The 26635-nt window shown below is 46.2% G+C and overlaps 1 pseudogene; it reads left to right on the top strand.

Moving 5' to 3' along the window:
- The first annotated feature begins 3077 nt into the window (after positions 1-3077).
- The window catches only part of LOC122434705, a 275692-nt pseudogene continuing 252134 nt past the window's right edge, over positions 3078-26635 (top strand).

Raw genomic sequence — 26635 nt, forward strand, 5'->3', positions numbered from 1 at the left:
GACAAATGGGTAAGCAAGCTGTGGTACATAGACACAGTGGAATATTGCTCAGTCATTATAAAGAACACATGTGAATCCATTCTAATGAGGTGGATGAAACTGCAACCTATTATACAGAGTGAAGTAAGTCAGAAAGAAAAACACCAATACACTATTCTAAGGCATATATATGGAATTTAGGAAGATGGAGATGATAACCCTATATGGGAGAGCAAAAGAGACACAGATTTCAAGAACAGTCTTTTGCACTCTGTGGGAAATGCTGAGGGTGGGATGATCTGAGAGAATAACACTGAGACATGTATATTATCATATGTGAAAGGGATAGCCAGTCCATGTTCGATGCATAAGACACGGTGCCCACGACTGGTTTATGGGCCCACCCAGAGGGATTGGATTTGGAGGAAGTTGTTGGGGAAATCAGGATGAGGAATACATATTCTCCCATGGCTGATTCATGTCAGTGTATGGGAAAATCCACCACAATTTTGTAAAGTAAATACCCACGAATTAAAATAAATAAAATAAAATAAAATAGAATCCTTTGATTGAAAGGGCCGAATCACTGTTGACTTGTGACCAAAAAAAAGTCCTTCTTTTCCTTCCTTTCTTCCCTTCTTCCTCCCCTCTATTTCTTTTCTTTTCTTTCTGATTATACAACTGTTAATGCTTGCTTTCCATGTATAGGAATGACAAAGTCCTGACTGTATACCCCATGTTGTACAATGCATACCTGAGCTCATTTTCCACCTAACTATTACTGTGTGCCTCCCACTCCAACACCTCTGTATTGCCCCGCCCTCTTCCCTCCACGCTGGGAACCAGTAGATGCTTCTCTATATTTGTGCACCTCCATTATTATCATGTTATCTACTTTGTAGTATGTTTACATTTTAAAAGTGATATCATACAGTATTTGCCAATCTCTGTCTGTGTTATTTTACTCAATATTCTACCTTCAATGCTGCTGCAAATGTCAATATTCCATTCTTTTGATGGGGCAGCTCCTTTGTATGCCTTCTGAACTAATGGCAATGCCCCCCCTACACATGACACAGCTCCCCAGCTAAGTGTCCATCTCTGCACTCGCACAGAGAAACAAGTCCTCTTCCTCTTCTCCCATGGGAAGTGTGTATTTGAAGCTCAGTCTGGAACCAGTCTTTCCACCTACTTTCTGGCAACCTGGACCTTTTTGTAGCATCTTCAATTCCACAGAAGCCGTCACCCTCCCTCCTCACACACTTATACCTTCCCTGCCCTATCTGCCCCCCACAATCAGAGAACTCAGAGACAAACATAATTTCAAATCAGCTTGATTTCTTTTATTTTCGTTATTAGTGTATGCAGTTGCTATACTATTCAGCATCTGTACTTTTGGCCAGTACTCAGCGGCCAGACCCCCAAGCATTTCTGAGGTTTCTAGCCATGCCCCGAAATCAGTTGCTGTCCACTCGTCCAGCTGGAATGGCGGGGGTGTCCATGGTTTCTGTGACCTCTTCTTGTTCATTCTGATTAGCTGGAACGGCAGGGGTCTCCATGGTCTATGGGACCTCCTCTGGTTCGTTCTGTTTATCTGGAATGCAGGGGTTTCCATGGTTTCCGGGACCTCCTCTGACTCATTCTCATTAGCTGGAATGGCATTGGTCTCCATGGTCTCTGGGACCTCCTCTGGTTCCTTCTGACTACCTGACAAGGCAGGGGTCTCCATGCCATCTGGGATCTCGTCTGGTTGCTTCTGATTCAGCTGTTCAATCGCCTTGGAATTCTGGCTACAGAGCTTTGAGCATCTGATTTTCTTAAGCCTTTGTGTGGTTGGAGTTTTCAGAGACGTTTTATTGGGCAGTTTTGCTAGAATAGGATTATTCGCCCTCACGGATAAGCTGGCCTGCTGTAGAAAACAAGACAGGGAGCATGAATGGCACTAGTTTAGGGAAGACTGTGAAGACAGGTGGGAAGGATGGCTTCAGGAGAAGGGGTGTGGGCAAGGAAGGGTTATGTGCCAGGCAATGACAGGGGAGGGGGTCGTCTGGGGTGGTGTCGATGGGTAGAGTAGTTGGCTGGGTTCAGTTCATCTTGACATTTTCTTCTGGACCTCAATTGATAGGTGGTCTTAGAATTTTTAGAAGATCTTAACACCTGATAGAAAAATGGGCAAGAGGCAGGAGCCAAAACTTTGTAAGAAAGATGTATCACAGGCCTTTAAATTTATGAAGACGTGTTTAAAGACATGAGCAGCCAATTCACAAGAAGAGTATGGATCTAGACCCGAACCACGTTAAGAACATTTTAAGTCTAACGAAGGTAAGAAAAGTGATACTAAAATGCCCTTGAGAACTGAAATCAGGCAGAAATAACATAGATTTTAGTAATTGCTCACAGAGACATTAGGATACTTTGAATAAATGTGTTTTGTGCGTTTTAAAAATAAAGAGAGTCATGGAAATCCTGCTTTTTCCCTGTCCTCATCAGCTGGCATGCTTTGCAAGCCTGGATTAACTCTCGTCCAGTTTATTTTCCTCAAACACTGATCAATAAGCAGATTCAGTCCATATTTGCTTTCATTTATCTACTGAGTGTACCCAAGCTTCTTCTTCAGAGACTCTGGCATCTCAGGGGGAGGAGGGCGAGGGAGCATGAAGTAGACCTTCACAGAGTGCAGTCAGAGTGCCGATCATGATGATGCGGGGAAAGACTCCCTTCCATACACCTCTAAATCCAAGTCTCTTGAGGACCTGAGAGGCATTGCTACCCTTCTCTTTATGCAACACAGACACCACGGAATCAGCAACAGTACGTTCAAAGCAGGCAAACTTCATCATGGTGTATGGTATCTGTCTCATCCAAAGAGGAGCAACCCTCCTGTAGAACGCCTTTAAGCCTTCTTCCTTATACATTTTGGGAGCTGCACCCTCAGAGTGTTAGCATAACCTGGTTGGGTTTGAATTCAAAGCTTAGCAGCTTCCACAGGAGCCAGAACAATGTCAGCAAAGAATTCAGCACTGGCAGATACAGCCAAATTCAGTGACGTGCGCCACAGATAGGCATTCTCCTCTCCAATATATGCTTCATAAAAGCCAAACTTGCAGAGCCCCTGCAGGGAGTAGCCAATGAGGGTCGGGGCCCATCCTTTGGCCAAACCATGGAAACCATTCTCTTTGAGTGTAACTGAAAATCCATTAAGAATGCCCTTGTACTTCTGTAGGTCCACCTGCATACACCATTTGACTTAATCCAGAGGAACAACAGCAGTGTGTGTCAGACCACAACTTAAGACCCCACCAAAGCCACACAGTGCATAAAACTTCATGGAGCAATATTCACAACTGTATTCTTCTACCACGGTGGCTCCTGCTTTCCTTTGCCCATCTTTTACATAGCTGCTCCCATCAGTGAACCATCATGGAGCTACAAACAGCTGGAATGGGTTATTTTGGGTTAGGTAGGGCAAGGGCTGGGGCTTCTAGTAGGGCCCGTCTGAGTGTCTGGAAAGCCTGTTTCATTGTCTCAGTCTAAGTCCAGCTTGGGGTCTCTTTACTTCCCTCATACAAGGGCCGGGCCTTCTCAGCAAACCCTATGGTCAACAGTCTGCAAAATCCAACAGTCCCCAGATACTCTCTCACCTGGAAGGGAGTCTTGGGCCTTCATGGCCTGGGTTAGCCACCTTTGCTCATGCCTGATCTTATACCCCAAACAGGTGACCTCTTGCCTGGCTATTAGCAGAAGGACCTCTGGGTGGCAAGTCTGATATTCGTAGAGGTCCTCACTCAGAGCCTCTTGAACCTCTGTGGGATTACTGGTTGGCCTTCCCCCTCAGTCCACTCAAAGGCAAATATCTCCTGGCCCTGGGCCACCAGGGGTAGGCTGAAAAAGTTATCTTTCAAGTCCAACACAGTGTACAGAGTGTACTCAGGCAGCAAACTGCTCAGGAGGGTATACGGGTTAGATGTCACTCACTGTTTGTTGGCTTCTCGCAGGTAATCTGTCCCCCCTGGCTTCTTTACCAGCAGTAAGGGGGTGTTCCAAGGGGATTGACACTGCTTGAGAATTCCGGTATTCATGAGACATAGAATGTGGGGAGTGATCCTTCACCGAGCTTCCTGGCTCATGGGGTACTATCTCACCCTCACAGGAGTTGCCTAGGCCTTTAGCTTGATGACGACCGGATGTCTGTTTGGCCAGTCCCATCCCTGCCGTTTCAGCCCAGGCCAACGGGTATTTATTCATCTCTTAAGGCTAGGGATAAGACATGTGTCGGCTGTCCAAGTCCATCCATGACTGTCATTCTCCCAGCTCGGTAGGCTTAACTGAATAAAACCCAATGGCCTATCCTTTCTTCCACAGAATCTTAGCATAATCAGTACTGCTATGACACAGGAATGGGATCTCATTTCTCTCCATTTCCTGCTTTAACCACTCTCTCCCCAAGAGTTCTCACCTGCTTAAGCTCCTCTCTAGAAGGGACAGATATTTTCACAATATTATCAATAGCCCACCACTGATCAGCAAGGTAAAGCACCACAGCTGTGAGTGAGTCCTCAGGTGCAAAAGAGCAAGAACTTTCTGGGTCTGATCTCCACCATAGAGAGGTACAAAGTCTACATTTGACAGGCTAATAGGCAGCAGAATTTTCCAGTTCCTCATGACTGCGATTATCCAACATATACCCAGGACTCGGGGAGGGGTGCCGAGTCTTGACTCACCTAGTCACTGTCTTCCCCTGCATATAGAACTCGAAATCCAGGGGAGATTCTCTCTCTGGGTCATACCTCTCCTCAGGTCCCTCTTAGGGCACTCGTTTTTCCAGCGCCCCTGTTCTTTGCAGTAGGCGCACTGATCTTTCTTTAGGGCCTGCCTTTTTTATTTCTGTTTTTCTCCCACAATCTGGGCTAGCTCCCTCTGGTTCTTCTGGTTTTCCCTCATTCTATATTCTCTATCTTCCTTCCTGATCTTCTCAGCTAATTCCCTTTCCTCCCATCGAATTCGTTCTTCCCTTTCTTCTGGGGTCTCCCTATTATTAAATACCTTTTTGGCTGCTTTCAATAAATCCTGAATCGTCTGTTCTCCCAATCTCTCTATCTTTTGTAATTTCTTCCTAATATCTGGGGCTGCCTGATTTACAAACGCTAACAGAACTGCAGTACGTGACTCCTCAGCCTGGGGATCCATAGGTGTATGTTGCCTGAAAGCTTCCATTAGCCTCTCTAGGAAGGCTGCCGGGCTCTCAGTGGGCTCTTGCCTTACTAAATTTACCTTTGCCAAATTTGTTGGCTTTCTTGCTGGGGCCCGCAGGCCAGCCATCAGAGTCTGGCGGTACACTCGGAGACGCTCCTTACCTTCCCCTCGCTCAAAATCCCAGTTAGGCTGCAACAGAGGAAACCCCTTGTCCACGAGATGAGGCTGGGCGGTTGGCCTCCCATTGGCCCCTGGGACCCGTTTCCATGCTTCTGCCAGAATTCGCTCCAGCAACAGCTGTTGACAATCGTAGTGAAAGGAGAGTTTCACCTGGTTGGGTTCTAGTTATTGAGGCTCACTTATTGTAGGGCCTTCAGAGTCCACCAGAGCCCTGGATAACTCATCAATAACTAGAGCCCTGGCCGGGACACATCAATTGCCCCCACAACTGCTCGCCTGTTCACTGAAACTCCTGAAAATAGTGGGAATTGAACAGGAGACAATGCCACACATACACAAACATGGACAAACACGGAGAGCCAAAGACAAACACACGGACTGACAAATGTCGGCCGACAACACAGCACTGGGTTTTGGGCCCCCTTTCCAGACTCGGGATCAGGAGAGGAACTTTCCTTCCCACAGAGCCGGCTGCCTTCCAGCGCGCTCGCTGGCCTCGGCCTTTAGCCAGCTGGAGAAAGCTTTCTCCTGTGCCAGATACCTTTCTGCTTCACAGCAGAGCCCCGGAATTACTCTGGACTTCCTGTGCCAGATACCTTCCTGCTTTACAGCAGGGCCCCGGAATTACTCTGGACTTCCTGTGCCAAATACCTTCCTGCTTTACAGCAGGACCCCAGAATTACTCTGCACTTCCTGTCCTGCCTGAGACAAGACCGGCACACACACAAACACAGAGAGCCAAAGCCAAACACACGGACAGCTGACAACACAGCACTGGGTTTTTGGGCCCCCTGAGTTTCCTGAGCACCTGTGCTATTACCTATCCTTTCCCTCTGTCCTGAAAGTGTTCTCTTCCCCCAGTAAAGGGATCCTGGACGAGCCCCCAAATGTTATGCCCGATGTCTGAATCTCCGAGCGGGAAGAGAGAAGGCCTCCAAGACAATGCAAATCACAGGAAAGGAAGTTTATTACTGACTCGAGCCGGGACTCTCCGCCTGCAACCAAAGCAGTGGTGTGAGTCAGAGAGCCCCGAGCCGAAGCTGTTACACAAATTTATAGGGTGAGAGGCGGATTGGTTACACGTATGCAAAGCAATTTCATTGGTCAATATTTTCGCACGCCCCGGACTTTCCTGGGTGTTTCTGTCCCATTCCTAATTTCCTAATTGGCAAACATCAGTAAGTGTTAAATGAAAGCTAATTGGTCCTAATTGGCAAACAGTGGTCAGTGTTAAGCGAAAGCTACCTGATAATCTAACCAAGTAGGAAGGCCTACACCTAATCTAAGCTGCGTTACTTCTGCTCGTCTCACAGTAATTACCTACCAATTAAAATAAATAAAATAAAATAAAATACATTCCTTTGCCAAAAAGGGCCTAATCAGTATTGGCTTTTCGACCTCCAAAAACGCCGTTCTTTTCACATCTTTCTTCCCTCCTTCCTCCTCCCTCTTTCTTTCCTTTTCTTTCTGATTATAAAATTGTTAAAGCTTGCTTTCCATTTATAGTCATGACAAAGTCCTGGCTCTATTCCCCATGTAGTAAAATGCATCCATGAGCTCATCTTCCACCTAACTAACACTGCGTGGATCCCATACCCCACCTCTGTATTTCCCCTCCTTCTTTCCCTCCCTGTCTCTAACCAGTAGATACTTCTCTATATCTGTGCGCCTCCATTTTTATCATATTCTCTACTTTGTGGTATGTTTAGATTCTATAACTGATATGATATAGTTTTTGTCTATCTCTGTGTGAGTCATTTTACTCAATATTCGACCTGCCATGTTGCTGCAAATGTAAATATTCCATTCTTTTGATGGGGAAGCTCCTTTGGATGCCTTTTGAACAAATGGCAATGCCCCCCACACATATGACACAGCTCCACAGCTAAGTGTCCATCTCTGCATTCATACAGAGAAACTCCAAGTCCTCTTCCTCTTCTCCCATGGGAAGTGTGTCTTTGAAGCTCAGTCTGGAAACAGTTCTTCCCCCTACTTTCTGGCAACGTAGACCTTCTAGTCCCATCTCCAACTCCACAGAAGCCATCTCCCTCCCTCTTCAAACACTTATCCCTTCACTGTCCTCTCTGCTCTCCACTATCAGAGAACTCAGAGACAAACGTAATCTAACACCAGGTTGATTTTATGTTATTTTCGTTATTAATGTATGCAGTTCCTATAATATTCAGCATCTGTACTGTCGGCCAGTACTCAGCGGCGAGACCCTGTGCATTTCTGAGGTGTCTAGACATGCCCTGAAGTCACCGGCTGTTCACTGGTCCAGCTGGAATGGCATGGGTCCATGTCTCTGGGACCTTCTCTGATTCGTTCTGATTAGCTGGAATGGCAGGGGTCTCCATGGTCTCTGGGACATCCTCTGGTTCATTCTGATTAACTGGAATGGCAGGGGTCTCCATGGTCTAGGGGACCTCCTCTGGTTCCTTGGCATACAGCTGTTCATTCGCCTTGGAACTCTGGCTACACAGCTTTGAGATTCTGATTTTCTTAAAATTTTTTGCGGTTGGAGTTTTCTGAGAAATTATCTTGTGCAGCTTTGCTGGAATGGGATTATTCACTCGCATGGTTACACTGGCCCCCTGGCGAAAACAAGAAATTGAGCAAAGAATGACACTGGTTTAGGGAGAGTGTGAAGACAGGTGTGAACGATGGCTTCAGGACAAGGGGTGTGGGCAGAGAATGGTTATGTGCCAGGCAAGGACCGTGGAGGGTGTCTTTTGGAGTGGGGTCCATGGCCAAGAGGAGTTTGCCTGGGTTCAGCTCACCTTGATATTTTTTCTTGACCTCAATTGATAGGAGGTCTTCATCTTCTTCTGGGTTACAGGCGGTGGGTGTTCCATAACTACTCTGGAGCCTTGTGGCTTCCCAGTCACCTCAGTCACTTGACGGACTCACAGAGGTCTGCTCAGACTGCTGAGCTACCCTATATATACCCGACCCCATGGAGCCTCACCATCAGCTTTAGGGGGTCAGCAAGTCTCTTCCCCAGCCAATGGTGTCTCTGGGTGAGCTTTGACATCACAAAGCCTCAACCTGACATGTCTAGCAGAGGATGGGCAGCAATTCAGATGATTTACTGGGAGAAATGAGGCATTTGCAATGCCTTAAACAGGCCTCCAAACTCACCTGCCACCTTCACCTCTATGTCAACTCTGATGGGTCACACAGCAGGCAGAGTGCATCTCCTCCAACCCTTGCCCCACAGCCACACTCAACAGTCATTCATTCTGTTCTCTCTAAGCTTTCACCACTATCTAGCTTTTCATATCTTGCCTAAACTCCCTCCATGACAACTAGGTTGTGTTTAAGTGTCTGTGGAAGCGAGAATCATTGCACTTCCTCCTGCAATGTGGTCTTAATGCACCCTGAAGTCCATTGAATTCTGGGCCAGCCGACAGAAACCTTTCCATCCCGCCTTCGTGTTTCAGTGTTCCCGGAGATCTCTTCCATTTTCTGGTCTTCAGTCAGAAATCCTTGTCTTCAGGCTGTGAGAATGCAGTGAATACACTTGCCCTTGCTGCACAAGGGGCTGTCTCGTTTCAAGTCTAGGACTCAGGGTCACCTAACTAGGAGTACAACCCAGTCTTGGGGATGAACAGGGTGATGGGGAAGGGGCAGAGAAATGCATGTTTCAGGTTGTGCTGGGCGATCCCATGCAGGAAATGCCCGATGTGGCTGATGAGTATTCCCAGCAAGGGGTTGAGCTTGCCCAGAGTTGTGTGAGCCTTGTGTGCAAAGGTCTTCTCAAACATGTGCCCTCACAAATCTCTTTTCTCATCTTGTTTTCTTGTTGGAAGCTCCCTTGGACTTTACCTCACAGCCAAAAGCAAGATGGAATTCATTTCAATGAGCAGCTGCTACAAGCTTCCAGCTTGTTGGACGAAACACTAGTCATCCTGTCCTGTGCATCTAGGTCCCATAGCATCTCATTGAGCTGGTTGTCTCTGGAGGAAAGGGGAATGGACTGTGTGCTCCACCTCAGTCCTCGTTTTTCCAATTGACTCATAGGGTCAGCCAGCCTGAGGTGCAACCCTGGGGACAGTTTGTTGGCTTAGTGGGTCTTCCTGGCTTTCCTGTGAAGTGTTCACATCCTGTTGTCCATTTGTTGCTTACTCACCCCGGGTCCATCACACTGCTGAACATTTTAAGAGGTAGAAAAAGCATGCTGTAAACAAACCCAAAAGATGACTCTTAGAATTGTGAGAAGATCTTAAAACCTGATAGAAAAATGAGCAAGAGGCACGAGCCCACACTTTAAGATAAAGATGTATCATGGGCCTTTAAATTTATGAAGACATGTTTAAAGACATGAGCTGCCAATTCACAAGAAGAGTATGGAACTAGCCCCAACTACGATAAGAACATATTAAATCTAACGAAGGTAAGAAAAATCATACTCAAATTCCCTTGAGACCTGAAACCCAGGCAGTAGTGGGGTAGATTTTAGTAATTGCAGACAGCGACATTAGGATACTTGGAATAACTGTGTTTTGTGTGTTCTAAAAGTAAGGAGAGTTATGTAAATCCTAAAGTAGACCCCATTTGATCTTACAGATATGAAAAACATAATGTCAGATTAAGCATATTTTAAGGGTTTCCTGATGGCTCAGATAGTAAAAAAAAAGAAAAACAGAAAAAAACTCACCTGCAACATGCTAGACCAGGATTCAATCCACGGGTTGGGAAGATCCCCTTGGAGGAGGGAATCGCGGGCTGCTCCAGTATGCTTTCCTGGAGAACCCGCAAGGACAGAGGAGACTGGCAGGCTACAGTCCATGGTGTCAAAAAGAGTTGGACACGGCTGAGCAATGAAGCACAGCACAGCGCAGCACATTGAATGTTTGTGAAAGAAATTCAGGTTGGGAGGAAAGAGGGAGAAAGGGAAATAAGGGAATGAAAGGAAGGAAAGAAAATCCTTTGTTGCTGGTGAGAACAGAGCAACCAGAGATGTCCCCCAGCAGGACAGCACCCCACATGTCCATCTGAGCACTCTCAGCCGGTTTGAAACAACCATCTCCAACTTTAGTCCCACTCCTTCAAGCAAACTCATGTGTAGGGTTTACCTCTAACAGGCTAATATTCATCACGTTTTCTCCTATTCAAATCGTGATTCACCCAGAAGTGAAAAAGGCACGTGTGCCCCAATGTTCATCACACCAGTGTTTACCATAGCCGGGGCATGGAGGCAACCTAGATGTCCATCTGCAGACAAATGGGTGAGAAAGCTGTGGTACATAGACACAATGGAATATTGCTCAGCCATTAAGAAGAACCCATTTGAATCCATTCTAATGAGGTGGATGAAACTGGAGCCTATTATACAGAGCGAAGTAAGTCAGAAAGGAAAACTTCAATACACTCTACTAAGGCATATATATTGAATTTAGGAAGCTGGAGATGATAACCCTATATGGGAGACAGCAAAAGAGACACAGAGTTACAGAAGTGTCTTTTGGACTCTGTGGGACATGGCGAGGGTGGGATGATCTGAGAGAATAGCATTGAAACATGTATATTATCATATGTGAAATGGATAGCCAGTCCATGTTCGATGCATAAGATATTCTGCTCAAGGCTGGTGCACTGTGTTGACACAGAGGGATGGGATGTGGGGGGAGGTGGGAGGGGGGATCAGATTGGGGAACACATGTACACCCATGGCTGATTCATGTCAATGTATGGCAAAAAACACCACAATATTGTAAAGTAATTACCCACAAATTAAAATAAAATAAAATAAAATAAAATAAAAATACATTCCTTTGCCAAAAAGTTCCTAATCAGTATTTGATGTTTGACCTCCAAAAATGTCATTCTTTCCTTCCTTTCTTCCCTCTTTCCTCCCCCTGCTTTCGTTCGATTTCTTTCTTATTATACAAGTGTTAAAGCTTGGTTTCCATTGATCCTTATGATAAAGTCCTGGCTTTATTCCCCATGTTGTAAAATGCATCCATGAGCTCATCTTCCACCTAACTAACACTGCGTGCCTCCCACTCCCCCACCTCTGTATTGCCCCGCCCTCTTCCCCTCCCCGCCTCTAACCAGTAGAAGCTTCTCTATATTTGTGCACCTCCATTTTTATCATATTCTCTACTTTGCGTTATGTTTAGATTCTTTAAGTGATATCATACAGTATTTGTCAACCTCCGTCTGAGGTATTTTACTCAATATTCTACCTGCCATGTTGCTGCAAATGTCAATATTCCATTCTTTTGATGGGGCAGCTCCTTTGGATGCCTTTTGAACAAATGGCAATGCCTCCCCACACAAGACCCAGCCCCCCAGCAAAGTGTCCATCTCTGCACTCACACAGAGAAAAACCAAGTCCTCTTCCTCTTCTCCCATGGGAAGTGTGTCTTTGAAGCTCAGTCTGGAACCAGTTTCTCACCCTACTTTCTGGCAACCTGGACCTTCTGGTCCCATCTCCAGCTCCACAGAAGCCATCTCCCTCCTTCCTCACACACGTATCCCTTCCCTGGCCTCTCTGCTCCCCATATCAGAGAACTCAGAGACAAACATAATTTCACATCAGCTTGATTTTATTTTATTTTCATTATTAATGTATGCAGTTGCTATAGTATTCAGCATCTGTACTGTCGGCCAGTACTCAGCGGTGAGACCCTGTGCATTTCTGAGGTGTCTAGACATGCCCCGAAGTCACTGGCTGTCCACTGGTCCAGCTGGAATGGCATGGGTCCATGGTCTCTGGGACCTCCTCTGATTCGTTCTGATTAGCTGGAATGGCAGGGGTCTCCATGGTCTCTGGGACATCCTCTGGTTCATTCTGATTAACTGGAATGGCAGGGGTCTCCATGGTCTAGGGGACCTCCTCTGGTTCCTTGGCATACAGCTGTTCATTCGCCTTGGAACTCTGGCTACACAGCTTTGAGATTCTGAATTTCTGAAAATTTTTTGCGGTGGGAGTTTCTAAGAAATTTTCTTGTGCAGCTTTGCGGAAAAGGATTATTCACTCGCATGGTTACACTGGCCCCCTGGCGAAAACAAGAAAGCGAGCAAAGAATGACACTGGTTTAGGGAGAGTGTGAAGACAGGTGTGAACGATGGCTTCAGGACAAGGGGTGTGGGCAGAGAATGGTTATGTGCCAGGCAAGGACCATGGAGGGTGTCTTTTGGAGTGGGGTCCATGGCCAAGAGGAGTTTGCCTGGGTTCAGCTCACCTTGACATTTGTTCTTGACCTCAATAGATAGGAGGTCTTCATCTTCTCCTGGGTTACAGGCGGTGGGTGTTCCATAACTACTCTGGAGCCTTGTGGCTTGCCAGTCACCTCAGTCATTTGGAGGACTCACAGAGGTCTGCTCAGACCGCTGAGCTACCCTATATATACCCGACCCCATGGAGCCTCACCATCAGCTTTAGGGGGTCAGCAAGTCTCTTCCCCAGCCAATGGTGTCTCTGGGTGAGCTTTGACATCACAAAACCTCAACCTGACATGTCTAGCAGAGGATGGGCAGCAATTCAGATGATTTACTGGGAGAAATGAGGCATTTGTAATGCCTTAAACAGGCCTCCAAACTCACCTGCCACCCTCCCCTCTATGTCAACTCTGATGGGTCACACAGCAGGCAGAGTGCATCTCCTCCAAACCTTGCCCCACAGCCACACTCCTCGGGCATTCATTCTGTTCTCTCTCAGCTTTCACCATTATCTAGCTTTTCATATCTTGCCTAAACTCCCTCCATGACAACTAGGTTGTGTTGAAGTGTCTGTGGAAGTGAGAATCATTGCTCGTTCGTCCTGCAATGTGGTCTTAATGCACCTTGAAGCCCATTGAATTCTGGGCCAGCCGACAGAAACCTTTCCATCCCGCCTCCGTGTCTCAGTGTTCCCAGAGATCTCTTCCATTTTCTGGTCTTCAGTCAGAAATCCTTGTCTTCAGGCTGTGAGAATGCAGTGAATACACTTGCCCTTGCTGCACAAGGGGCTGTCTCGTTTCAAGTCTAGGACTCAGGGTCACCTAACTAGGAGTACAACCCAGTCTTGGGGATGAACAGGGTGATGGGGAAGGGGCAGAGAAATGCATGTTTCAGGTTGCGCTGGGCGATCCCATGCAGGAAATGCCCCCTGCGGCTGATGAGTATTCCCAGCAAGGGGTTGAGCTTGCCCAGAGCTGTGTGAGCCTTGTGTGCAAAAGTCTTCTCAACACGTGCCCTCATAAATTTCTTTTCTCATCTTGTTTTCTTGCTGGAAGCTCCCTTGGAGCTTATCTCACAGCCAAAACCAAGGTGGAATTCATCTGCATGAGCAGCTGCCACAAGCTTCCAGCTTCTTGGACGAAACACTAGTCATCCTGTCCTGTGCATCTAGTTCCCATAGCCTCTCATTGAGCTGTTTGGCTCTGGAGGAAAGGGGAATGGATTGTGTGCTCCACCTCAGTCCTCGTTTTTCCAATTGACTCATAGGGTCAGCCAGCCTGAGGTGCAACCCTGGGGACAGTTTGTTGGCTTAGTGGGTCTTCCTGGCTTTCCTGTGAAGTGTTCACATCCTGTTGTCCATTTGTTGCTTACTCACCCCGGGTCCATCACACTGCTGAACATTTTAAGAGGTAGAAAAAGCATGCTGTAAACAAACCCAAAAGATGACTCTTAGAATTGTGAGAAGATCTTAAAACCTGATAGAAAAATGAGCAAGAGGCACGAGCCCACACTTTAAGATAAAGATGTATCACGGGCCTTTAAATTTATGAAGACATGTTTAAAGACATGAGCTGCCAATTCACAAGAAGAGTATGGAACTAGCCCCAACTACGTTAAGAACATATTAAATCTAACGAAGGTAAGAAAAATCATACTAAAATTCCCTTGAGACCTGAAACCCAGGCAGTAGTGGGGTAGATTTTAGTAATTGCAGACAGCGACATTAGGATACTTGGAATAACTGTGTTTTGTGTGTTCTAAAAGTAAGGAGAGTTATGTAAATCCTAAAGTAGACCCCATTTGATCTTACAGATATGAAAAACATAATGTCAGATGAAGCATATTTTAAGGGTTTCCTGATGGCTCAGATAGTAAAAAAAAGAAAAACAGAAAAAAACTCACCTGCAACATGCTAGACCAGGATTCAATCCATGGGTTGGGAAGATCCCCTTGGAGGAGGGAATCGCAGCCTGCTCCAGTATGCTTTCCTGGAGAACCCCCAAGGACAGAGGAGCCTGGTGGGCTACAGTCCATGGTGTCAAAAAGAGTTGGATACGGCTGAGCAATGAAGCACAGCACAGCGCAGCACATTGAATGTTTGTGAAAGAAATTCAGGTTGGGAGGAAAGAGGGAGAAAGGGAAATAAGGGAATGAAAGGAAGGAAAGAAAATCCTTTGTTGCTGGTGAGAACAGAGCAACTAGAGATGTCCCCCAGCAGGACAGCACCCCACATGTCCATCTGAGCACTCTCAGCCGGTTTGAAACAACCATCTCCAACTTTAGTCCCACTCCTTCAAGCAAACTCATGTGTAGGGTTTACCTCTAACAGGCTAATATTCATCACGTTTTCTCCTATTCAAATCGTGATTCACCCAGAAGTGAAAAAGGCACGTGTGCCCCAATGTTCATCACACCAGTGTTTACCATAGCCGGGGCATGGAGGCAACCTAGATGTCCATCTGCAGACAAATGGGTAAGAAAGCTGTGGAACATAGACACAGTGGAATATTGCTCAGCCATTAAGAAGAACCCATTTGAATCCATTCTAATGAGGTGGATGAAACTGGAGCCTATTATACAGAGCGAAGTAAGTCAGAAAGGAAAACTTCAATACACTCTACTAAGGCATATATATTGAATTTAGGAAGCTGGAGATGATAACCCTATATGGGAGACAGCAAAAGAGACACAGAGTTACAGAAGTGTGTTTTGGACTCTGTGGGACATGGCGAGGGTGGGATGATCTGAGAGAATAGCATTGAAACATGTATATTATCATATGTGAAATGGATAGCCAGTCCATGTTCGATGCATAAGACATTGTGCTCAAGGCTGGTGCACTGTGCTGACACAGAGGGATGGGATGTGGGGGGAGGTGGGAGGGGGGATCAGATTGGGGAACACATGTACACCCATGGCTGATTCATGTCAATGTATGGCAAAAAACACCACAATATTGTAAAGTAATTACCCACAAATTAAAATAAAATAAAATAAAATAAAATAAAAATACCTTCCTTTGCCAAAAAGTTCCTAATCAGTATTTGATGTTTGACCTCCAAAAATGTCATTCTTTCCTTCCTTTCTTCCCTCTTTCCTCCCCCTGCTTTCGTTCGATTTCTTTCTTATTATACAAGTGTTAAAGCTTGGTTTCCATTGATCCTTATGATAAAGTCCTGGCTTTATTCCCCATGTTGTAAAATGCATCCATGAGCTCATCTTCCACCTAACTAACACTGCGTGCCTCCCACTCCCCCACCTCTGTATTGCCCCGCCCTCTTCCCCTCCCCGCCTCTAACCAGTAGAAGCTTCTCTATATTTGTGCACCTCCATTTTTATCATATTCTCTACTTTGCGTTATGTTTAGATTCTTTAAGTGATATCATACAGTATTTGTCAACCTCCGTCTGAGGTATTTTACTCAATATTCTACCTGCCATGTTGCTGCAAATGTCAATATTCCATTCTTTTGATGGGGCAGCTCCTTTGGATGCCTTTTGAACAAATGGCAATGCCTCCCCACACAAGACCCAGCCCCCCAGCAAAGTGTCCATCTCTGCACTCACACAGAGAAAAACCAAGTCCTCTTCCTCTTCTCCCATGGGAAGTGTGTCTTTGAAGCTCAGTCTGGAACCAGTTTCTCACCCTACTTTCTGGCAACCTGGACCTTCTGGTCCCATCTCCAGCTCCACAGAAGCCATCTCCCTCCTTCCTCACACACGTATCCCTTCCCTGGCCTCTCTGCTCCCCATATCAGAGAACTCAGAGACAAACATAATTTCACATCAGCTTGATTTTATTTTTTTTCGTTATTAATGTATGCAGTTGCTATAGTATTCAGCATCTGTACTGTCGGCCAGTACTCAGCGGTGAGACCCTGTGCATTTCTGAGGTGTCTAGACATGCCCCGAAGTCACTGGCTGTCCACTGGTCCAGCTGGAATGGCATGGGTCCATGGTCTCTGGGACCTCCTCTGATTCGTTCTGATTAGCTGGAATGGCAGGGGTCTCCATGGTCTCTGGGACATCCTCTGGTTCATTCTGATTAACTGGAATGGCAGGGGTCTCCATGGTCTAGGGGACCTCCTCTGGTTCCTTGGCATACAGCTGTTCATTCGCCTTGGAACTCTGGCTACACAGCTTTGAGATTCTGAATTTCTGAAAATTTTTTGCGGTGGGAGTTTTCTAAGAAATTTTCTTGTGCAGCTTTGCGGAAAAGGATTATTCACTCGCATGGTTACACTGGCCCCCTGGCGAAAACAAGAAAGCGAGCAAAGAATGACACTGGTTTAGGGAGAGTGTGAAGACAGGTGTGAACGATGGCTTCAGGACAAGGGGTGTGGGCAGAGAATGGTTATGTGCCAGGCAAGGACCATGGAGGGTGTCTTTTGGAGTGGGGTCCATGGCCAAGAGGAGTTTGCCTGGGTTCAGCTCACCTTGACATTTGTTCTTGACCTCAATAGATAGGAGGTCTTCATCTTCTCCTGGGTTACAGGCGGTGGGTGTTCCATAACTACTCTGGAGCCTTGTGGCTTGCCAGTCACCTCAGTCATTTGGAGGACTCACAGAGGTCTGCTCAGACCGCTGAGCTACCCTATATATACCCGACCCCATGGAGCCTCACCATCAGCTTTAGGGGGTCAGCAAGTCTCTTCCCCAGCCAATGGTGTCTCTGGGTGAGCTTTGACATCACAAAGCCTCAACCTGACATGTCTAGCAGAGGATGGGCAGCAATTCAGATGATTTACTGGGAGAAATGAGGCATTTGCAATGCCTTAAACAGGCCTCCAAACTCACCTGCCACCCTCCCCTCTATGTCAACTCTGATGGGTCACACAGCAGGCAGAGTGCATCTCCTCCAACCCTTGCCCCACAGCCACACTCAACAGTCATTCATTCTGTTCTCTCTAAGCTTTCACCACTATCTAGCTTTTCATATCTTGCCTAAACTCCCTCCATGACAACTAGGTTGTGTTTAAGTGTCTGTGGATGTGAGAATCATTGCTCGTTCGTCCTGCAATGTGGTCTTAATGCACCTTGAAGCCCATTGAATTCTGGGCCAGCCGACAGAAACCTTTCCATCCCGCCTCCGTGTCTCAGTGTTCCCAGAGATCTCTTCCATTTTCTGGTCTTCAGTCAGAAATCCTTGTCTTCAGGCTGTGAGAATGCAGTGAATACACTTGCCCTTGCTGCACAAGGGGCTGTCTCGTTTCAAGTCTAGGACTCAGGGTCACCTAACTAGGAGTACAACCCAGTCTTGGGGATGAACAGGGTGATGGGGAAGGGGCAGAGAAATGCATGTTTCAGGTTGCGCTGGGCGATCCCATGCAGGAAATGCCCCCTGTGGCTGATGAGTATTCCCAGCAAGGGGTTGAGCTTGCCCAGAGCTGTGTGAGCCTTGTGTGCAAAGGTCTTCTCAACACGTGCCCTCACAAATCTCTTTTCTCATCTTGTTTTCTTGTTGGAAGCTCCCTTGGACTTTACTTCACCGCCAAAACCAAGATGGAATTTATTTCCATGAGCAGCTGCCAGAAGCTTCCAGCTTTTTGGATGAAACACTGAGTCATCCTGTCCTGTGCATCTAGTTCCCAATGTCTCTCATTGAGCTGGTTGGCTCTGGAGGAAATGCGAATGGATTGTGTACTCCACCTCAGTCTTTGGTCTTCCTGTTGACTCGTAGGGTCATCCAGCCTGAAGTGCACCCCTGTGGGCAGTTTGTTGGCTTCGTGGGTCTTTCTGGGTTTCTTGTGAAGTGTTCACATCCTGTTTTCCATTTGTTGCTTTCTCACCCAGGGTCCATCACATTGGTGAACATTTTAAGAGGTAGATCAATCACGCCATAAACAAACCCAAAAGATGACTCTAAAAAATGTTAGATGATCTTAAAACCTGATAGAAAAATGGGGAAGAGGCATGAGCCAACACTTTAAAATAAAGATGTATCACTGGCCTTTAAATTTATGAAGACATGTTTAAAGACACGAGCTGCCAATTCACAAGAAGAGTATGGAACTAGCCCGAACCACGTTAAGAACATATTAAATCTAATGAAGGTAAGAAAAATCATAGTAAAATTCCCTTGAGACCTGAAACCCAGGCAGTAGTGGCACAGATTTTAGTAATTGCAGACAGAGACATTAGGATACTTGGAATAACTGTGTTTTGTGTGTTCTAAAAGTAAGGAGAGTCATGGAAATCCTAAAGTAGACCCCATTTAATCTTACAGATATGAAAAACATAATGTCAGATGAAGCATATTTTAAGGGTTTCCTGATGGCTCAGATAGTAAAAAAAAGAAAAAAAAAAAACCCACCTGCAACATCCTAGACCAGGATTCAATTCATGGGTTGGGAAGATCACCATCGAAGGGGTAATCACAGTGTGCGCCAGTATGCTTTCCTGGAGAACCCCCAAGGACAGAGAAGCCTGGTGGGCTACAGTCCATGGTGTCAAAAAGAGTTGGACATGGCTGAGCAATGAAGCACAGCACAGTGCAGCACACTGAATGTTTGTGAAAGAAATTCAGATAGGGAGGAAAGAGGGAGAAAGGGAAACAAGGGAATGAAAGGAAGGAAAGAAAATCCTCTGTTACTGGTGAGAACAGAGCAACTAGGGATGTCCCCCAGCAGGACAGCACCCACATGTCCATCTGAGCACTCTCAGCCGGTTTGAAACAACCATCTCCAACTTTAGTCCCACTCCTTCAAGAAAACTCATGTGTAGGGTTTACCTCTAACAGGCTAATATTCATCACGTTTTCTCCTATTCAAATCGTGATTCATCCAGAAGTAAAAAAGGCACGTGTGCCCCAATGTTCTTCACACCAGTGTTTTACAATAGCCAGGGCATGGAAGCCACCTAGATACCCATCAGCAGACAAGTGGTTAAGAAAGCAGTGGTACGTAGACGCAATGGAACATTTCTCTGTCATTAAAAAGAACCCATTTGAATCCATTCTAATGAGATGGATGAAACTGGAGCCTATTATACAGAGCGAAGTAAGTCAGAAAGGAAAACTTCAATACACTCTACTAAGGCATATATATTGAATTTAGGAAGCTGGAAATGATAACCCTATATGGGAGACAGCAAAACAGACAGAGATTTACGGAACAGTCTTTTGGACTCTGTGGGACACGGTGAGGGTGGGATGATCTGAGAGAATAGCATTGAAAGAAGTATATTATCGTATGTGAAAGGGATAGCCAGTCCATGTTCGATGCATAAGACAGGGTGCTCAAGGCTGGTGCACTGTGCTGACACAGAGGGATGGGATGTGGGGGGAGGTGGGAGGGGGGATCAGGATGGGGAACACATGTACACCCATGGCTGATTCATGTCAATGTATGGCAAAAAACACCACAATATTGTAAAGTAATTACCCACAAATTTAAATAAAATAAAATAAAATAAAAAAGAAATACCTTCCTTTACCCAAAAGTTCCTAATCAGTATTTGATTTTTGACCTCCAAAAATGCCATTCTTTTCCTTCCTATCTTCCCTCCTTCTTCCCCCTCCTTTCTTTCCTTTTCTTTCTTATTATACAACTTTTAAAGCTTGCTTTCCATTGATCCTTATGATAAAGTCCTGGCTCTATTCCCCAAGTTGTAAAATGCATCCATGAGCTCATCTTCCACCTAACTAACACTGCGTGCCTCCCACTCCCCCACCTCTGTATTGCCCCGTCCTCTTCCCCTCCCCGCTGGTAACCAGTAGAAGCTTCTCTATATTTGTGTGCCTCCATTTTTATCATATTATCTACTTTACTGTATGTTTAGATTCTATAAGTGATATCATCCAGTATTTGTCACTCTCTCTAAGGTATTTTACTCAATATTCTACCTTCCATGTTGCTGCAAATGTCAATATTCCATTCCTTTGATGGGGCAGCTCCTTTGGATGCCTTTTGAACAAATGGCAGTGAACCCCCACACAAGACCCAGCTCCCCAGCAAAGTGTCCATCTCTGCACTCACACAGAGAAAAACCAAGTCCTCTTCCTCTTTCCTATGGGAAGTGTGTCTTGGAAGCTCAGTTTGGAACCAGTTTTTCGCCCTACTTTCTGGCAACCTGGACCTTCTGGTCCCATCTCCAACTCCACAGAAGCCATCTCCCTCCCTCCTCACACAATTATCGCTTCCCTGCCCTCTCTCCCCCCCACTGTCAGAGAACTCAGAGACAAACGTAATTTCATATCAGGTTGATTTTATTTTATATTCGTTATTAATGTATGCAGTTTCTATAATATTAGACATCTCTATTCTTGTCCAGTACTCAGCGGCCAGACCCCCAAGCATTTCTGAGTTCTCTAGCCATGCCCCAAGTCACTGGCTGTCCACTGGTCCAGCTGGAATGGCAGGAGTGTCCATGGTCTCTGGGACCTCCAATGGTTTGTTCTGACTAGCTGGAATGGCAGAGGTCTCCATGGTCTCTGGGACATCCTCTGGTTCATTCTGATTAACTGGAATGGCAGGGGCCTCCATGGTCTCTGGAATCTGCTCTGATTCATTCTTATTGGCTGGAATGGCAGGGGTCTCCATGGTCTCTGTGACGTCCTCTGGTTCCTTCTGATTCAGCTGTTCATTCGTCTTGGAAATCTGGCTACAGAGCTTTGAGCATATGATTTTCTTAAGCTTTTTTTCTGGTTGGAGTTTTCAGAGAAGTTTACTTGGACAGCTTTGCCAGAATGGGATTATTCACCCTCAAGGTTACTGTGGCCACCTGGAGAAAACCAGACAGGGAGCAAGAATGGCACTGGTTTAGGGAAGAGAGTGAAGGCAGGTGGGAACGATGGCTTCAGAAGAAAGGGTGTGGGCAGAGAAGGGTTATGTGCCAGGGAAGGACCGTGGAGGGTGTCTTTTGGAGTGGGATCGATGGGAAAGAGACGTTTGGCTGGATTCAGCTCACCTTGACATTTTTACTGCATCTCAATTAATAGGAGGTCTTCATCTTCTCCTGGGTAACAGGAGGTGGGAATTCCATAACTACTCTAGAGCCTTGTGGCTTCCCAGTCACCTCAGTCATTTGGAGGACTCACGGTGGTCTGCTCAGAGCACCTGAGCACCCCTATATATACCCGTCCCATTGGAGACTCACCCTCATGGTTTATGAGGTCAGGAAGTCTCTTCCCCAGCCAATGGTGGCCCAGGGTGAGCTTTGACATCAAAAAGCCCCATCCTGACATGTCTAGCCGAGAATGGGCAACAATTCAGATGATTTGCTGGGAGAAGTGAGGCATTTGTAATGCCTTAACGAGGCCTCCAAACTCATCTGCCACCCTCACGTCTATGTCAACTCTGATGGGTCGCACAGCAGACAGAGTACGTCTCCTCCAACCTTGCCACAGAGCCACACTCCTCGGGCATTCATTCTGTCTCTCTAAGCTTTCACCATTATCTAGCTTTTCATATCTGGCCTAAACTCCCTCCATGACAACTAGGTTGTGTTTAAGTGTTTCTGGATGTGAGAATCATACCATGTTCCTCCTGCAATGTGGTCTTCATGCTCCTTGAAGCCCATTGAATTCTGGTCCAGCCCACAGAAACCTTTCCATCCCACCTCCTTGTCACAGTGTTCCCGGAACTCTGCTCCGTTTTCTGGTCTCCAGTCGGGAAACCCTTGTCTTCAGGCTGTGAGAATGTAGTGAATACACTTGCGATTGCTCCACACGGAGCTGTCTCGTTTCAAGTCTAGGACTCAGGGTCACCTCACTTAGGAGTACTACCCAGGCTTGGATTTGAACAAGTTGATGGGGAAGGGGCAGAGAAATGCATGCTTCAGGTTGTGCTGGGCGATCCCATGCAGGAAATGCCCACCTGTGGCTGATTAGTATTCCCAGCAAGGGGTGGAGCTTCTCAGAAGTGTGTTAGCCTTGTGTGCAATGGTCTTCTCAACACGTGCCCTCACAAATCTCTTTTCTCATCTTGTTTTCTTGTTGGAAGCTCCCTTGATTCTTACCTCACAGCCAAAACCATGATGGAAATCATTTCCATGAGCAGGTTCCACAAGCTTCTATCTTCTTGGACGAAACACTGGGTCATCCTGTCCTGTGGACCTAGTTTCCATGGTCTCTCATTGAGATGGTTGGCTCTGGAGGAAAGGGGAGTTTATTGTGTCTTCCACCTCAGTCCTCGTTTTTCCATTTGACTCGTAGAGTCAACGAGCCTGAGGTGCATCCCTGGGGACAGTTTGTTGGCTTAGTGGGTCTTCCTGGGTTTCCTGTGAAGTGTTCAAATCCTGGTGTCCACTTGTTGCTTACTCATGCAGGGTCCATCACACTGCTGAATATTTCAAGAGGTAGAAAAAGCACGCCATAAGCAAAGCCAAAAGATGACTCTTAGAATTTTTAGACGATCTTAAAACCTGAAAGAAAAATAGGCAAGAGGCAAGAGCCAACATTTAAAAGAAAGATGTATCACTGGCCTTTAAATTTATGAAGACATGTTTAAAGACATGAGCAGCCAATTCACAAGAAGAATATGGAACTAACCCCGAACCACATTAAGAACATGTTAAAGCTCATGAAGGTAAGAAACACATTACTAAAATTCCCTTGAGAACAGAAACTCAGGCAAAAGTGACGTAGATTTTAGTAATTGCAGACAGAGACATTAAGATACTTGGAATAACTGTGTTTTGTGTGTTCTAAAAGTAAGGAAAGACATTTAAAGCCTAAAATAGACCCCATTTGGTCCTAAAGATATGAAAAACATAATGTCAGATGAAGCCTATTTTAAGGGTTTCCTGACAGCTCAGATAGTATAAAAACAAATACCCACCTGCAACATGGGAGAGCAGGATTCAATCGCTGGTTTGGGAAGATCTGCTGCAGGGGGGAATGGCAACCTTCTCCAGTATGCTTGCCTGGAGAATCCCCGTGGACAGAGGAGCCTGGTGGGCTACAGTCCATGGGGTCAAAAAGTTGAACACGGCTGGGCAATGAAGACAAGCACAGCACAGCACATTGAATGTTTGTGAAAGAAAGGCATGTAGGGAGGAAAGAGGGAGAAAGGGAAACAACAGAAATGAAAGCAAGGAAAGAAAATCCTTTGTTGCTGGTGAGAACAGAGCAATCAGAGATGTCTCCCAGCAGGACAGCACCCCACATGTCCAACTGAGCACTCTCAGCCGGTTTGGAACAACCATCTCCAACTTTGGTCCCACTCCTTCAAACAAACTCATGTGCAGGGTTTACCACTAACAGGCTAATATTCATCATGGTTTCTCTTATTCAAATCGTGATTCACCCAGCCTTGAAAAAGACACGTGTGCCCCAATGTTCATCACAGCACTGTTTACAATAACCAGGGCATGGAATCATCCTAGATGTCCATCAGCAGACAAATGGGTAAGAAAGCTGTGGCATATAGACACAATGGAATATTGCTCAGCCATTAAAAAGAACACATTTGAATCCATTCTAATGAGGTGGATGAAACTGGAGCCTATTATACAGAGTGAAGTAAGTCAAGAAGAAAAATACCAATAAAGTATACTAAGGCATATATATTGAATTTAGGAAGTTGGAGATGATAACCCTATATGGGAGACAGCAAAAGAGACACAGATTTATAGAATAGTCTTTTGGACTCTGTAGGAGACAGCGAGGGTGGGATGATCTGAGAGAATAACATTGAAACCTGTATATTATCATATGTGAAATGGATAGCCAGTCCATGTTCGATACATAAGACAGGGTGCTCACGGCTGGTGCACTTGGCTGACCCAGAGGGATGGGATAGGGAGTGATATGGGATGGGGAATCAGGATGGGGAACACATGTACACCCATGGCTGATTTATGTCAATGTATGGCCAAATCACCACAATATTGTAAAGTAATTGTTATGCCCGATGTCCGAATCCCCGAGTGGGAAGAGAGAAGGCCTTCAAGACAGTGCAACTCGCAGGAAGGGATGTTTGTTACTGACTCGAGACAGGATTCTCCTCCTGCAACCAACGCAGTGGTGTGAGTCAGAGAGCCCCGAGCCCAAGTGGTTACACAAATTTATAGAGTGAGAAGCAGATTGGTTACACGTTTGCAAAACAATTTCATTGGTCAATACTTTCGCACGCGGGGGTCTTTCCTGGGGGTTTCCGCCCCATTCCTAATGTCCTAATTGACAAACATCGGTCAGTGTTAAGTGAAAGCTAATTCGTCTTAATTCACAAACAGTGGCCAGTGTTAAGTGAAAGCTACCTGATAATCTTATCAAGTAGGACGGCCTACTCCTAATCTAAGCTGCGTTACTTCTGCTCGCCTCACATTCCCCCCTGTCTGTTGTTCAAGTAGAGGAATCTTCCTCTTTTCCATCTTGGGCCGCTGACACTATAAGTGGACCCAGGAGGGTGGATTCCTGAGGTCTTGTTGAGCAGCTCATGAGTCTTCCCGTCACTGATCAGCAGAGAACTAGGAGACCTCCCGGCGGACGAGTTTCAGTACGGGTGAGGACTCCTCTTTCATTTCCTGTTCTTCCAATGTTGCTTGCCGCACGTGATTGCAGTGAACCCAGGGTCCAACCCCGTAGGAGTGGCACGGAGAACAACACAAGGGCCTTTCCGTCTAGGTTTTAAGGGCAGCTTATAAGGGGTGTTACGTGCCTGAAAGAGTGCGAAGGGAAGGAGGGTCACCCAGTCCCTGCCAGTCTCTATTGCCAACTTTGTCAAAGTTTCTTTTAGGGTCCGATTCATCCTCTCAACCTGTCCTGAACTCTTGGGATTATATTCACAATGTAACTTCCATTTTGTCCCCAGAGCTTGGGCCAACCCTTGTACAATCTGGCCCACAACGGCAGGTCCGTTATCAGAGCCCATAGTCACCGGCAGCCCGTACCTAAGCATTATCTCCTCTAAGATCTTTTTAGCAAACACTATTGCTGTCTCTCCCTTAGCAGGGAAGGCTTCCACCCACCCTGAGAAGGTATCTACCAGAACCAACATATAGCGATACCCGTACTTGTCTGGCCTTTCCTCAGTGAAATCTATCTCCCAGTGTTGCCCTGGCTCTTCCCCTTGGTTCCTTGTTCCCGTGTGCTGCTTTTTCCCTGTCCTCATCAACTGGCATGCTTTGCAAGCCTGGATTATCTCTCGTCCAGTTGTATTTTCCTCAAACACTGATCAACATGCAGATTCAGTCCATATTTGCTTTCATTTTTCTACTGAGTGTACCCAAGCTTCTTCTTCAGAGACTCTGGCATCTCACGGGGAGGAGGGCGAGGGAGCCTGAAGCAGACCTTCACAGAGTGCAGTCAGAATGCCGATCATGATGATGCGGGTAAAGAGTCCCTTCCATACATCTATAAATCTAAGTCTGTTGAGGACCTGAGAGGCATTGCTACCCTTCTCTTTATGCAACACAGACACCACGGAATCAGCAACAGTATGTTCAAAGCAGGCAAACTTCATCATGGCGTATGATATCTGTCTCATCCAAAGAGGAGCAACCCCCTTGTAGAACGGCTTTAAGCCTTCTTCCTTATACATTTTGGGAGGTGCATCCCTCAGAGTGTTAGCATAACCTGGTTGGGTTTGAATTCGAAGCTTAGCAGCTTCCATAGGAGCCAGAGCAATGTCAGCAAAGAATTCAGCACTGGCAGATACACACAAATTCAGTGACGTGCGCCACAGATAGGCATTCTCCTCTCCAAGCATATACTTCTTAAAAGCCAACCTTGCAGAGCCCCTGCAGGGAGTAGCCAATGAGGGTCGGGGCCCATCCTTTGGACAAACCACAGAAACCATTCTCTTTGAGTGTAACTGAAAATCCATTAAGAATGCCCCTGTACTTCTGTAGGTCCTCCTGCATAAGCCATTTCACTAAATCCAGAGGAACAACAGCAGTGTGTGTCAGACCACAACTTAAGACCCCACCAAAGCCACACAGTGCATAAAACTTCACGGTGCCATATTCACAACTGTACTCTTCTACCACAGTGGCTCACGCTTTCCTTTGCCCATCTTTTACATAGCTGCTCCCATCAGTGAACCATCATGGAGCTACAAACAGCTGGAATGGCTGATTTTTGGTTAGGTAGGGCAAGGGCTGGGGCTTCTATTAGGGCCCGTCTGAGTGTCTGGAAAGCCTGTTTCATTGTCTCAGTCCAAGTCCAGCTTGGG

This window comes from Cervus canadensis, chromosome X (genome assembly GCF_019320065.1).
Source record: "Cervus canadensis isolate Bull #8, Minnesota chromosome X, ASM1932006v1, whole genome shotgun sequence".
NCBI classification, from domain to species: domain Eukaryota; kingdom Metazoa; phylum Chordata; class Mammalia; order Artiodactyla; family Cervidae; genus Cervus; species Cervus canadensis.